The sequence below is a fragment of the Bos javanicus genome, chromosome 27 (assembly GCF_032452875.1).
Source record: "Bos javanicus breed banteng chromosome 27, ARS-OSU_banteng_1.0, whole genome shotgun sequence".
Taxonomy (NCBI): Eukaryota; Metazoa; Chordata; class Mammalia; order Artiodactyla; family Bovidae; genus Bos; species Bos javanicus.
Window position 1 is genome coordinate 7,041,158 of NC_083894.1, and position 14,117 is coordinate 7,055,274.

At 46.1% G+C, this 14,117-nt stretch overlaps 1 long non-coding RNA gene across 2 annotated transcripts; it reads right to left on the reverse strand.

Moving 5' to 3' along the window:
• Positions 1–340: 340 nt before the first annotated feature.
• On the reverse strand, positions 341–13,781 carry LOC133239815 (uncharacterized). 2 transcript variants are annotated; one of them, XR_009733978.1, is made up of 4 exons: positions 13,543–13,781; positions 7,504–7,578; positions 6,314–6,588; positions 341–3,139 (listed from the first exon to the last, which is right to left on the reverse strand). It is a non-coding gene; the product is annotated as an uncharacterized LOC133239815 (long non-coding RNA). The 2 variants fall into 2 exon arrangements; XR_009733979.1 differs by lacking the exon at positions 341–3,139 and having other exon boundaries at positions 4,267–6,588.
• Between the last annotated feature and the right edge of the window lie 336 nt (positions 13,782–14,117).

The following is a 14,117-nucleotide window of genomic DNA, read 5'->3' on the forward strand; positions in this document are numbered from 1 at the left end:
AAGAAAATGATAGAATGAGGCTTCAGCTTTCCAATGTAATTCAGTGATGATCCATTAAATGTGAATTCCTCAGTTTACTTAATATAGAAAGTTCCATCAAACATGAGTCCATCATTCAGCAGAAGTGTTTACCATGTGACGAAGACAATTTATTTTCTTCCCAGGCACACACTTGTGTGAGAGTCACACAAATTAAGCATTCAACAACCTAAAGAAAGAACAAAAAATGTCTGTTTTTGGAAGAAAGTCTTGAGATCATGATCCGGGGGAAGAAATAATTCAGTTCAACCAGGAATCCCCAAAATACACTGCCAGGAAAGTATTGTCTTATGCACCTCTTTTCCCTCACTTTGTCCCTTCTATTATACTTGCTTGTTCAGTAGGAGAAAGGCTGAATTTCAAATTTGTTGTGAATAGAAATTTTATGCTGTAATTTGGAAACTAGGATCAGAGACTATAAACATCTCTCTTGGGATGACATTTACCGCCTGTTATTGTGCCCTCTGAAATGCGCCATTGTGGGGTTACCAGATGTCTTTTGGAAACAGCACATTAAAATTTTGTTAGTTTGTGTTTTCATCTTCTTGGCAAGGCATCCCACTGAAGATAAGATGGTACCACAGACCTCAGATTCTTACTAAAATCTGTGAACATACTCACACATATGCCCCACGTAGTTGAAGAGTGTCAGCAATACTCTGAAGGTCACTCACTATTCCCAGGCTAAGAACATATGCCTGCTTTCAGGGTTTCTCAGATAAGTCTTACAATTAAGATTAAAGATCTAAACATTAAGACCCTGAAGCCAAGGACCTAGAATGATCAGGGCACCAGCTGAGGGGAGAGAGGTTTCTAAAAGAGAAAAGGAATAGCCCACCTGGCTCCAAACCAGGACTAAGGTTGTTTTGGGACTTCTCTGGTGGTCCAGTGGCTGGGAGTCCACCTGCCAGTGCAGGGGACACGGGTTTGATCCCTGGTCCTGGAAGATCCCACATGCCTCGGGGCACCTAACCACATGTGCCAAATGGCTGAGCCTGTGATGTAGAATCCAGGACCCGCAACAGGGGAAGCCACCACAATGAGAAGCCTGAGGACCACAACCAGAGAGGAGCCCCCAGTCACCGCAACTAGAGAAAACTCGGGCTCAGGAGCAAAGACACAGTGCAACCAAAGAGTAAAAAAAAAAAAAAAAGGAAAAAATTTGCTTTTCCTGCCTCTTAGGAGGTGGGGGAGATAAGCAAGGGCCCCCCCAAGGACCGTCTAAGTCCAGCCTGTCCACTCTGGGGCATTAGTAGAGGTCACCAGCTTTGGAGCCCAGGTTGAGTGGTCAGAGGGCTGGCTCTCATTGGCTTTGGCCTGGGGGGTCAATGCCCTTTGGGGTCAATGCCAGGGCTGGCAGCAGGGTCACACTCTCCGCTCTGCCCACTCAGGGACGTCAACCTTGTTTCCACTTTCTTGAACTGCTCATTCTACCCACAGGATGGTGGAATGTGCTAGAACTTAGCTTCCAGCAGAGAGCTTGCTCATCATGGTTCCTTGCACCTGCAGCTACGTGCCACATCATGGAGGCTGTCCTGATGCCTACCCATGCCATGCTGGGCTTCATCATGGCAGCTGTGACCCAGGAGCTCTGACCTCTGGACTGCCCATTGCTGGGACCCACAGATGCCCTAGCGCTGTGCCGAGAATCTCACATGAGGAGTTCTGCAGCTCTGTCTTCATTCTTACCCAGGACATCCCCTCAGAGCCCAGTGGAGGAAGGGAATCTACCGCCCCTTCTCTCTGATTGAAAGTTAGCCCACTGAGGAAACTGACTTGGAGTCACTCATCTGAATGAGGCCACAGAATCGATGACTGTGCTCAGTGGGCCCACAGCAGAGATCAGCTTGTTGACCAGAAGCAGACAGAGGTCGGGTTCTGGGGGTGGGCATCGGGGGAGCTACTGCATCCAGCCAGCCCCTGCTCGCTTAGCTCATTATCTGTCAGGTTTTGTGAGCTAACACCCTGGGAAGCACAAGGAGCCCTGGGCAGTGAGACTTAGGAAAGGAATGATTGGTCAGATGAGTGTATTTACATTAGGTGGCTCAGGTGGTCCAGAATCTGCCTGCAATGTGGGAGATCTGGGATAGATCCCTGCATCAGGAAGATCCCATGGAGGAGGGCATAGCTACCCACTCCATTATTCTTGCCTGGAGAACCCCATGGACAGAGGAGCCTGACCAGACCATGGGGTCACAAAGACTTGGACACGACTGAGCGACCACATGGTGTGATGTGATGATGGGAGGAAGTGAGTGAGGGGAGATAGAAGACGAAGGGTGCTGGGCACCAAGCTCAACATGGCGGCAAAAGACAAGACTCCCTGCAGGAGGCGAGGCGCCGGCTCTCAGGGACCCTCCAGCCCCTCTCAGCCACACCAGCCACTCTCCTCCCCCACATGCAAGTGATCTTACTGCCCTCTGAGCTGCCTCGTGACAGTCAGCACTTCTGTGATGCGAGGAGCAATCACACAGGGGCTAAGACCCCCGCCTCTTCTTCTTTTCTCATCCCTGCCACCACTTGCTCAATATATAGGGCAGAATATACATCTGTGTTTTTTCCCAAAATGCTGTGGTTCTACCTATATGAATTATCTCCTAAAGAATACCTCTAAGCTTCCTCTTTTTTCATGCTCTGCAGCCAGGAACAAAATGCCTCTGGAATGAGGAAAATGGTAAACTTTAGATACTGCTATCAGTCAGACATACGTCAGTGGGTGGAAGGTTTAAAAAAGGAGACTATGTATTTTATGACTATGTCATCATATTAGACTTTAAAGAAAGCAGATAATGGTTTGTTTTCATTCTTTCCCATTGACTTCAGGGTTTCTTCTCTATGCCTCCAGGCCAGATGGCCTTTGGAAAACCCAGCGGGGAAACTTCCCTTTCCTTCTCTTCCCAGATTTGCATCCCTGAGCTGCTTTGGGGACACCAGGGTATCTCTCTGAAAGTGGAGCAGGTTGGAGAAATGAAATTGAACTCAGACGTGACAGGGAAATGCCAGAGACCATTTACCTGGTATCACTTGAGAAAAGAAGACAACAAAGATGAGGAGGCAAGACAGCTTCAAGGCTGGTTCAGAAGAGACTCCTTGCAAGTTCCTGGAAAGGAGAAAACAAACAGCACTTCAGTGGGTTGAATAAAAAGCGACCCAAAGCTTCTTTTATAGGTCCAATCAGGGCGACTGCATGTGGAAGACAGTGTTGAGTTCTGATCTGAGTACTAACTAAAATATTTGCTGGACTTCGAAAGCCCATGACATAAACAGGAGCAATGATTAACAATGTTCCTGGCAAAGCTGGAGGGGTTTCTTTTGTTAGCTCTTAATGGGTGCAGGACCTGAAGAGAACAACAGTGATGATGACAGTAAAAATAAGAATGAATAGATGGGAAAAAAAAGAAAAGAATGAATAGATGGGATGTCCCTGGCAGTCCAGTGGTTAAGATTTGGCCTTCCAGTGCAGGTGATGTGGGTTCCAACCTTGACTGGGGAGCCAAGATCCCACATGCCTTGTGGTCAGAAAGACAAAACATAAAGCAGAAGTAATAGGGTAACAAATTCAATAAAGATTTGAAAACGGTCCACATCAAAAAAATAAAAATCTAAAAGAACGATTAAAACTGATGGAGCACTTACTCTATGGGAACCTGTGAATAGTGTAGATGACGTTTTTTCCATTCGCTTTCATGGAGTTAGGACCATCCACTACTTCAACTCAGGCACAAGCACAGTCAAGATGCAATCTTTTATTTTTCTGATAGTCACTCTTGTACTTAACCAAATGGGACTTCCAGAAGGAAAACTATCACAGGGTTTAGGATTCACTTCTCTTCAGATGCTGAGAGGTGTCTGAGATCTATTGTAGCATGTCACTTGGCTCAGTTTGTACAGAAGACGGTCCCCCTGCATCTGACAATGGGCTTTATCTGTGCTCTAGGAATGACCCTGCTGATTCAGGGCCCTGTCCAGGCCATGGTGATGTCTAATGATTGATAAAGCCTCATGATTTTGACTCTTGTGCTATAAAACACAGCATAGTTCCAGGGTAAGTGAAAGTCGAAGGGCTTTGCTCCTTAGCCAAAGCCTGAATCAAAACAAGTTTGGGACAGGGGCTTAGTGTCCCTGATGAAGGACAGAAGGAATGAAAACAGCTCACCAACCTGAGATGGCATCTTGAGACCAAAAAATGAGGAGGCCGCTGGGTATAATCAATCAGTCCGTTTTTTTATCAAGGTTGGGGGAGCACCTTACTTACTCACAGAGAAGGACTCCAAGGCTCCCTCTGAGGAGCCCCTGGGGCTATTTTGTTGCTAACCTGGTGTATGCAGGTGGGGGCTTGGAAATAGGAATCTTTTTTCCTAAGATTTGTGTAAGGGTAACTAGTCACATGGGAATACATCAGGAAAGGTTATCCTCATTGTTTGGGGACTAACAGAGCATAGAGGCTGCCTGGTTCTAATGGTTATTAAACAATATCTATTAACTACAAGACCCTGATGACAGAGATGAGATTCACTGCACAGGCCAGTTCCGGGCATGGTCAGCAGAAGGATGGTGGGAGCTGCACAAGCCCAAGATGGCATCAGTGATGCTAACAGACATCCAGGCACCCTCCTCCTGGTTTTCCTTAACCTGCTGTTTCTCTCCTCTGTCTCCGGGCTTTGGCTGAGCCATCCCTAACTTAGAGTCTCAGAGGTTGAGTGTTGGATTTCATTTCCTTTCTCACCCAGAAAATCTTGGGCTTCTCATAAGAAATGTTCCCCCTTATTCTGAGTGAAGCATTTTTCTCTAACAAATGTCTTCAGAGTGACTGACTCAAGAATTCTTGTATTTTCCATCTCATCTCAAGATGATGGCTGATTACTAATCCTACATTTATGCAATTAATCAGAACCCACCAAGTGAAGCATATTGAAGGTGATTATGATGGCCTTCCTACAACCAGAAGTAAACTAGTCTTACATTATACCAATACTAATATCATCCCTAATGGTATCCATGGGGAAAAAATAAGACTAGAGATATTCAATGTGGTGTTCGAGTTTGTATGTGGTGAAATTAAACTTGAAATCAGGAATCTGACACTAGATACTGAATTATTTATTACTGCAGGATGTTTTACTGGTCTCCTTCCTCAAGGATTAAGTATTAGAATCAAGTGAAAATTATTATATTTTTAAAAGAATGATAAATTGGCTCACGACTTTCCATACACTAGTAATAATCTAGAAATGAGGATTTAAAAATATTTTTATATTGACCAAGTTGATTTTAAAATACCCTGTAAAGGAAAAACTTTCAAGAATAAGCACGATAATTTTTATAAAGAAGAACACAGTGACTTTCATTACCAGTTACTATAATTTATGATGGTGCTGAGATTTGAAATACGTGACTTCGGCTGAGGAATTTAAAAAAATGAAACCTGAGGCAAAACAAAGAAGCCAGAAACAGTACACTGATTGTTCATCTGCTAACCTGTTCTGAATTTTCTTTAATTATTCATGATTGAAAGTCAAGTGAAAGTGTTAGTTGCTCAGTGGTGTCTTACTCTTCCTGACCCCATGAACTGTAGCCCACCAGGCTCCTCTGTCCATGGGATTTTCTAGGCAGGAATACTAGAGTGGATTGCTGTCTCCTCCTCCAGGGGTTCTGTCCAACCCAGAAATCTGCATAGCAGGCCGATTCTTTACCATCTGAGCCACCAGGGAAGCCCACTCATCACTGATTGGGACCCAGCTATAGAACTGGTCCTTGTCACATCTCCGCAATGCCCGTTACACTCTTTCTTTCCCATGAGATTGTTCAGGTTTTGGAAGAATGTTCATGTCTCTTCTCCTTCCTCTTTGTCCCCCGCTTCCTGGGCACCTTGCATCCTGTCTCCGTCCTCCTACTCTAAACCTGCTCTGTAAACTGCAGAGACCTGTGATCCTGTCAAGGCCTGCTCCCTCCCCAGAGAGAGGAGAGTGACACCTGTATGGAGAGGCGGCCTACTCAGCAAGCTACAGACGGGGCCACGCCTTGAACAAGACAAGTGAACAAGGAAGACACCGCATGATCGCACCTCTCTCAGGACTCCAGCCTCAGGCCAAAGTGGCTGAAGGGTCACATTTGCTCTGTGAATGAAAACACTGTTGCAACATTTGTGTTCAGTTGCTCAGTCCTGCCGAACTCTTTGCAACCCCATGGACTGTAGCCTGTCAGGTTCCTGTGTCCATGGAATTTTCCAGGCAAGAATTTAAAGTATAATAACTGTCTCCCTCCCACTGCCTACCCTGCCATGGAAAACAACATCAGTCCTAATGAAAAAACATTCGATTGTGTAGATTTGAGAAGTGTATGCTTTTATTTGCCCAAGAGGAGATTTGCTCAGTGTCTCTCGCCGGGTTCCTCAGCTGGGCTGCCTCCATCAGCTCGGCTTTATTTTGCAGCAAACGGTGAATGCCCGGCAGGGTCCTCTGAAGGGCTCATAGCTCGGCGTCCCTTGCTTCAGGCAGATTCCACCCCGAAGACGGCAGGGTCTTTCAAAATTGAGCACCCTAGTGCTGTCTGGGAATGGAAAAGACATTTATATGAAGCCTCGTGGAAGTCCCATGAGGAAATCTGGGGGGTCTCACCATCTGACTGGGATCCCCTTCTTTCCCAGCTAAACTCCAATAAAAAATGTCCCCCTCGTATCCCTCACTCTCTGTTCTGATGTAAGATGTCAGTGTTGCTGATGAACCTGGTTCAAGAAGATCCCATATGTGGGAGCAACTAAGCCACTGAGACAGCACCGTGAGCTTGTGCCCCGGATTCTGGGCTCCACAGTGAGAAGCCCCTGCAATGAGAAACATGTGCCCTGCAACTGGAGAGTAGCCTAGGTCTGCAAAACTAGAAAAAAGCCCACACAGCAATGAAGACCCAGCACAGCCAAAAGAAAGAAAGAAAGAAAAAAAAATATATATATATATACACCCTTCGTGCCACAGGAACACCTGGGTGTTAACCGCAGGGTCTGTAACCACTGCCCCGTGTGCCTCACCAGTCACCCCACCTCCCCATCATGCAAAACCCACCCAGCTCTCACAGGCTTGTCAGATGGAAGCCTTGTCCTGCAGAACTCAAGGTCACACCGTGACATGTGGCAAGAGGTCTCCGGTCCAGGCCTGAATAAAGGAACTTTGTCTCATACTGGGTTATACTAGCCAAGTGATTCAACTGATTTAGTTCACAAATCATCCAGCTCATTCCAGGGAAAGGAGAGGAGGGAGAAAGTTACCACCAATAAGACATTTAGGGTGTCTTTGGACCAAAAACATGCTTTGGAAAGAATTCTCTAATCACTCAATGCCTAATTTGGGTGTGGAAGTGACCTACTGGTAGCTCTGTCATGCTTTACTTTCTGATGATGGTTAACTTAGGGAAGGAAAAACCAAGTACTGATAAGAAAGGGCATCGTGGCTGGTATTTACCAGGCAGTACCTGGAAGAGGATCAAGAGAGCGGTGAGGAAGACATGGAGGAGCCTCATTGTCCTGGAACCGAGGTCCCAGAAGGCCTGGTGGGAAGGATCAAGGACACAGTCAGAAGTCCGAGGAGCTCAGGGCCTCCAGGACCAGAGCAGACACGACCTCCTACCCTGGGGCCCTGCGCCTGCCTCGGCAGGAGGAGTGTGATTGCTCCGTCCTTTCTTGCTCCCTGAGCCCCAGCTGTCACTCGCCTTGGGTTTGCTTAGACCTGGGGTTTCAGATCTGGGGTTGAGGCCCTCCTGTGCCCACATCTATGGAGGTGGCGTCACCGTGAGGCAGAGGCTGGAGCATCCAAAGCCAGTGGTAGGGCGGGAGTCTGGCTGTTACAAAAGGAGGGTAAAGCCAGCCCCTTGTGGGTGAGGAGGTTCATTAGAAAAGATTTAGGGCCCAGTTGATTGGATCTTCAGGGCTACTTGAAAGGAAGATGCAGAATCGTGGTGGGTTATAATATTCCTAGAGAATCCACATAAGGAAGAAAGAGTTTGTACTGGTTAAAAATTAGTAGAGAAATATATCCAATTATTTCTAGGATTTTAATTTTAATGTTTACTTTCATTTAAATCTATCACAGTTTTTCTGATTATAAAAAATAATACACATCAGGAAGTTTCAACTAAAAACACCCAGAATTTCAGGTCATAAGTAAATGCAAAAATGAAAGATTTTTTAAAAACCCATAGGCCCACTCTGCAGTTATAACTACTACCTACAATTCAGAATATTTCAGCTCTTTCCCTTTGCAAATGAAATTGTGTAAATATTTATTTTTAATTTAAAACATAGAATCTTACTTCACACTCAATGCCAATGTGTTTTTACCACTTAAATATTATCTTGTAAAAATTTTACATCTGTTCAAATTAATTTGCCTCATAAATCTATGACTATATATATATATATATATATATATATCTTGAGAAATCTATTTAACACTTACTTTTGTATAAATTCCTACAATTCGAATCTCTCTCTCTCTCTCTCTCTCTCTCTCTCTGTATATATATATATATATATATGCATTTTTCAAGTTTTAATGGGTTTTTCCCAATTGCCTATGCTAGAAACTGTTGTACCACTTTATCCTTTTACTGACAATGTTAAAAAGTATATTTGACAGCCAATATTCTCATTAATAGTGGTTTTAAGAATTTTTTCAATTTTTCCAAATTGAATGAGGGAATAATATTTTCTTTTTTGTTTTAATATATTTAAAAAATTGTTTCTGAGGTTGAACATTTTGAAAATGTTTTTGGTTATTTTTATCTCCTACACTTTACCCATTTTTCTATTCATCTTTCCTTACTGACTTCTCAGAATCCCATGTATATTTAAGGTCACTAATCCTATATTATATGTATTGCAAAAATTGTTTCTGGCTTGCTTTTAGCTGTGTGCTTGCTCATCTAATAGATGAAATTTATAGCTACCCTTAGAGATTACATTTGGTTTTCTTCAAAGATATTTATTAGTATGTTTATCTAGTTCTGTCTGTATTCCTGGTTAGTTTCATCCTTAATTCTTTCAGCCCTGGAATGGAGGCTCTTCTGAAAACCTATGACAGACAAGTTCCCAGCAGTGACCTGAGAACTGTTGCTTGCACCATCCAGCACTATGAATTTCCTGAGCCCACAGACATGCCCTCACTCCCACATGTCTCATATGGAAGGCTGATGTCTGAGTTCACATCTCTGTCCTCTTAGGAAACCTAGTCTTGCATGGAAGAGAAACAAGCTCATACATGATTGGAAGGAATTGAAAATGATCAGGGCCACCCGGGTGATCCAAGTACAGCAGGCCATCCAGGGGAGGATGGGGGGACACATTTTGTACACCCATCAGAGCACCTAAACCACACAGCCTGCCTGGCACCTACCTAGTCCTGGTCAGAGACTGTTCTGTTCCTTCTGCTCTTCTGTTTGTCTCTGCCAGAGGCAGCACTAAGTGATCTGAGCTATTAATAACACAGCTCCTCAAGTTCAAGATAATCAAATCTCCCTCTTTAGTCTCTTTCAGAGGGCATGGCTACACTCACTGGTTCTCCATTACCAAATAACATTTAAATTATTCCATCAAGTTAAACACAATGTTATTGCTTCATTGAAATTACAGGTTTTACTAAAGAAAAAAAAAATGATATGTGGGTGATTGAGTCTAAGAACTAGATTTCCCTTTAGATGTTTTTGCCTCCTCTTAGTACAACATTTTGTACTAAGAAACTTACCTTCAGTAAGTTTCTTTCTGGGTCCTTCAGAGTGTTTTTGTAAATTGACTCCTAGATATTTCATGGTTTTTCTTTTTGAGTTACATTCTTCTTTCATTACATTTTATAACTGCTACTGTCTGCATTTAAAAAAGCTGTAGATCTGGGATAATAATGCATTACTAGCCCACAAGTTGAACTCTTATTGATTTTGATTTTTTGTGGTTACTTCTCAGTGGTTTTGCAGTTCTAACATTATAGGTCTGTAAGAATTATCATTAACCTCCTGGGTTCTGAAGTGTAGGATTCTGCCTTTCTGCTCTCAATGAAAGACATTGACTCACAATGCCTGGAACTGGCAGAGATCCTCAAAGCCAACGTCCTTACTTCACAGAAGAAGAAATTGTGGTCAAACAAGGTCCAAATCATGTCTAGGGGTTATCCTCTGGTAAATGTCTTTTATGCTGCAAACTCTTCTCAGTTATGACAATGCAAACATTAACTTGTTTCTATCCATTTCCCCTGTTTACCTGTTTCTTTATCCCTTCTTTCTCCTGTCAAAGATCAACTTCCTCAATCTCCAAAAATGAAACAAGGTTTTTCAAAAACAGTTTTTAAAGACAGTTACTGTGTTTTAAATAGATGCTTCCACCTTTTTTTCTTTATGTGTAATTTCTTCTGTAAAAACCTTTGATTTTTCTTCCAGGGCTTGATGAAGAATTTCAACTCATGCATGAAGCACAAGTTGTAGTTTCAGCCAAGATGTCCTTGGGTGGTCAGAAATGACTGTGTCCAGTGAAGAAATGGAGGGAATCTTAATGACAACACCAACACCCAGTGCTTCTGCAACCCTGGTATTAAGTCTAGCACTCTTGCAGGGTCAAAATGGAGATGACTGAGTTCATGTCAAGATTCCTGTTTGAAAAGTTAGAGTGAGATAAAAATTCACCTTGGGTCTAGTAATGTGGGCTAATTCTGATTATGGACCCTGAGTGAAATCTCTGGAGGATGTATGGGCTGTGAGAAAATTGTCCAAGGCAAGGATGGTTGCTACTTCAAAGGAGAGAAAATAGAAATGGAGGGAAGAAGGGAGGGAGAGAGAGCAGTCACAGAATCTCATAAAGTTCTTCAGTTTTGGGGCCATAAAAGGCCCCAGTCTGCTCCCCACGTGCTCTTCCAGCAGAGCAGGCCAGGGAGCATGTGGCCCTGGGTAAGCATGTCTCTTCTCTGTCGGGTCCTGGCAGCTCTGTTCCCACCCGGCTCTGCTCTGAGGAGCTTACTGACTGCACTCTGACAGGACAGGCCCCACTCTGAGCCCACGTTCTCTCACTAGAGAAACTGAATGATGACCTTGAGTCATGAACGAGTTGGGAGTCCTGTTACTGTCGACCTTGTTTCACCTACAAGACTCCGAGGTCTTGAAAACCCAAGACTGAGACTCCTCAGCGTTGAGCCCTTAGGTGTGAACCAGACGGAGAGTAACTCGAGCCTGGAAACAGGAAGCACCTTTGACAGAACCATAGGAACGTGGGATTCTTCTCCTTCTTCGTCTGTGCCCAGACTTCTCCCATCCGAGCCCGGGGTCCCACGCCTTCCACGCTGGACCTGGAGGGGGCTCACTCATCGCTCCTGTCTCAGGGGCTCAGGACCCCCGACCCCGGCCTGCACGCCTCTACACACGCTCCAGTCTCAGGGTCGTGCTTCCAGTGAGAACAAGAAAGGGCCCTTCAAGCCCCTGACGCTCTGCCTTCGGTTGGTTTGGGGGAGGCACCATCCCACGTGCGCACGGGTGGCTTTGGGTCTTGGGCCGCAGTCGGCAGCCAAGAGCCTTGGTTGCGCCCGGAAGTGTATTGGGTGTGGGAAGCACCGCACAGGATTCCAGCAGAGCGCCCCGGACCCTCTCCGCGCGGAGCGCTCTGTGACCCTCCCAGGGACCCTCCTTGCAGCCTTCGGAGGGCGACCTCGAGCGGCAGTTCCCTCCGCAGGGAGCAGGACCACATGGAGGTCAGGAGGACTGAGCCCCGGGTGGACGCACAGCCGGCCCCGCCAGCGCACGTGTCCTGTCCCGCAGCCCCCTCGCTCCCTCAGAAGCAGCCTCAGACACCTCTGGGATGTCATGTGGAAAGATGACGCTGGACTTAGGCTTCGGACCCGCGCTCCAGTCCGGCTCTGCCTCGGAATACAGGTCACGGCCCTTCGCGGCGCCTCCAGGCCCTCATCAGGGAGATGCCAGAGCTGGGTGAGCTGACCCCCAGGGCCCCCGGGTTCTGAGGCGCGTGGCTCCAGGCACTTCTGAGAGGCACGCGTGCCCGACACAGAGCGGGGACCGGGGGAGGATGGCCTCTGGCCTAGTTTTTGGGCTCCCGCCTGGGGTCCCCCGAGCCGAGACACTGTCCACCTGGGTCCTCGGCTTCGCTCCCTCACCTCCTCTACCTCCTGTGGGCAGCGGGGCCTGAGGAACCTCTTCTTCGTCCTCCAGGGCCTGATCCTGGAGGCACCCTGACGGCCCGCCGTGTTCCCATCACTGGGCGCTAGTGAACCAGAGAAATCACTGAGTGGGCACCTGAGGACGCGGGGCGCCTCCTGGCAGGGACCCAAGGGCAAGCGCCTGGCGTTCGGGGCCTCTGTGCCTGGGCCTGGCTCATCGGCAGAGACTGCAGGGGACGCGAGGCTGCAAAATGTAGGGGGCTCGTCACCGCCCCTCCCTCTCAGCAAGCTCAGGGAGCCAGTCACCCGGACACCCGAGAGCTGAGCTGCTGGGCCAGTGGAGGGTGTAGGAGGGTCTGAGCACTGCTGCAATGCCAGGAACACTGAGGACGCGAGGAGATAGAAGGTGGAGAACAGTTCTCTGTGACACGGTGGCACGGCCTTAGGGCTAAGATGGTCAGATCCCCCTGCAGAAGGGAGGAAATCAAGAGGAAATAGGGCAGCATGCCAGCAAGAAAAAGAGAGAAAACAGGTCTGGGGAGACAATGCAGTAAATCATACCTAGACGTGCGCTTGAACCATCACATCAGCGGGGAAGTAGTGGGCAGGGGCAGGGAAGCAAGGACTCAGCTGAGAAGAAGTGAAGAGTCTTGGGGTTTTCAGTACCTTGGTCTGTGGAGGGTGCTTCATCAGGTGCATTTGAAATAGGGAGACATAAAAATGGTTTAGGTTGAAAATGACAAAAATACTTTGGCAATAAAAAGTGTCCATAAAAGGAAATAGCACAACATTGCTTAATTTCACCTTTTTAATCTTCTTTTATTTTCTGATTTCTCTTCTGATTATTATTCAGAACTCTAGACATTTCCTCCATGAAAGAGTGTCATTACTGAGTCTTAGGATTAACTGAGAAAACACCAATTTTAGAGTCAGGAAACCAGGGCTGTGGCTCCAGAGATGCCACTTGCCTCTGGACCCTGGGAAATAAGTAGCCTCTCTTTTCTGGACCCTAGTTTTCTCATCTGGAAAATGAGCAATGATCACTTAGGTCCCTCCAACTCTGAGATGCTACAGTATCGGATCCCATGGCTCGCACCTGCTGACACTAGGCTCCGATGAATGGTTTCTTAGCAAAAAGATACTTCCTGCACTAAGTAAAAGCCAAATCATCTGCCTCTGGAGAAAATATGTTTGTCCCTCGTGCTTAATAAAAGGAAGTAAGTTACTCAGAATGTAGGCTTATCTTCCTGCTTCATGTTACACGAGTATAGTAATCTAACATCCTTGAAGTTGCTGGGCAAAGCACCCAAGTGAGAGAAATTACACCAAGATAGGAAACAGTCAGATGGGTCCCTTTGGGCATCACCTGGTTCTCAGTTTCTAGCACTCTCCTGGCCCCCTTTCCAGGCACAGGGCAGCTTGGCTCAGCACCATTCTTCCTGAGACACATTTTCTCTGCTCCCACGATTTCCAGTTCCTAGGCAGAATCAGGTACAAAATGAACAAAGTGTGCTCCCAGAATGCAGGGTCTTTCAGCTGGATCAAACAGATCCACACTGTAACAGTTCATCACTATTCACTGCAGTGAGGAGGAGGGGTCTTAAAGGAAGGAACAGCTGTTCCTGCTCCTATGGTGTGGGGGTGGGATTAGGGGTAGGGGTTGAGAAAACATTGCTGTGAGGTCAGTTTTTGATTTATGGTCTAAGGGATGAGTCAGTATTTATGAGGCAGACAGACACACAGTGGTGAAGCCAGTCCTGGAAAAAGGAAGATCACAGGCAAAGATAGAAAGGTGTAGATTTCAATGTGAATTTGGGGAGTCATGTGTCCTTTGGCTAAAGAAAAAGGAAACACTGTAGGATATGTAGACTCAGGTTTGGATATTTGAATTTGTCTTGTAAGCAAAGAGAAGAAACTGAAGGACTTTAAATGAGAAAATAA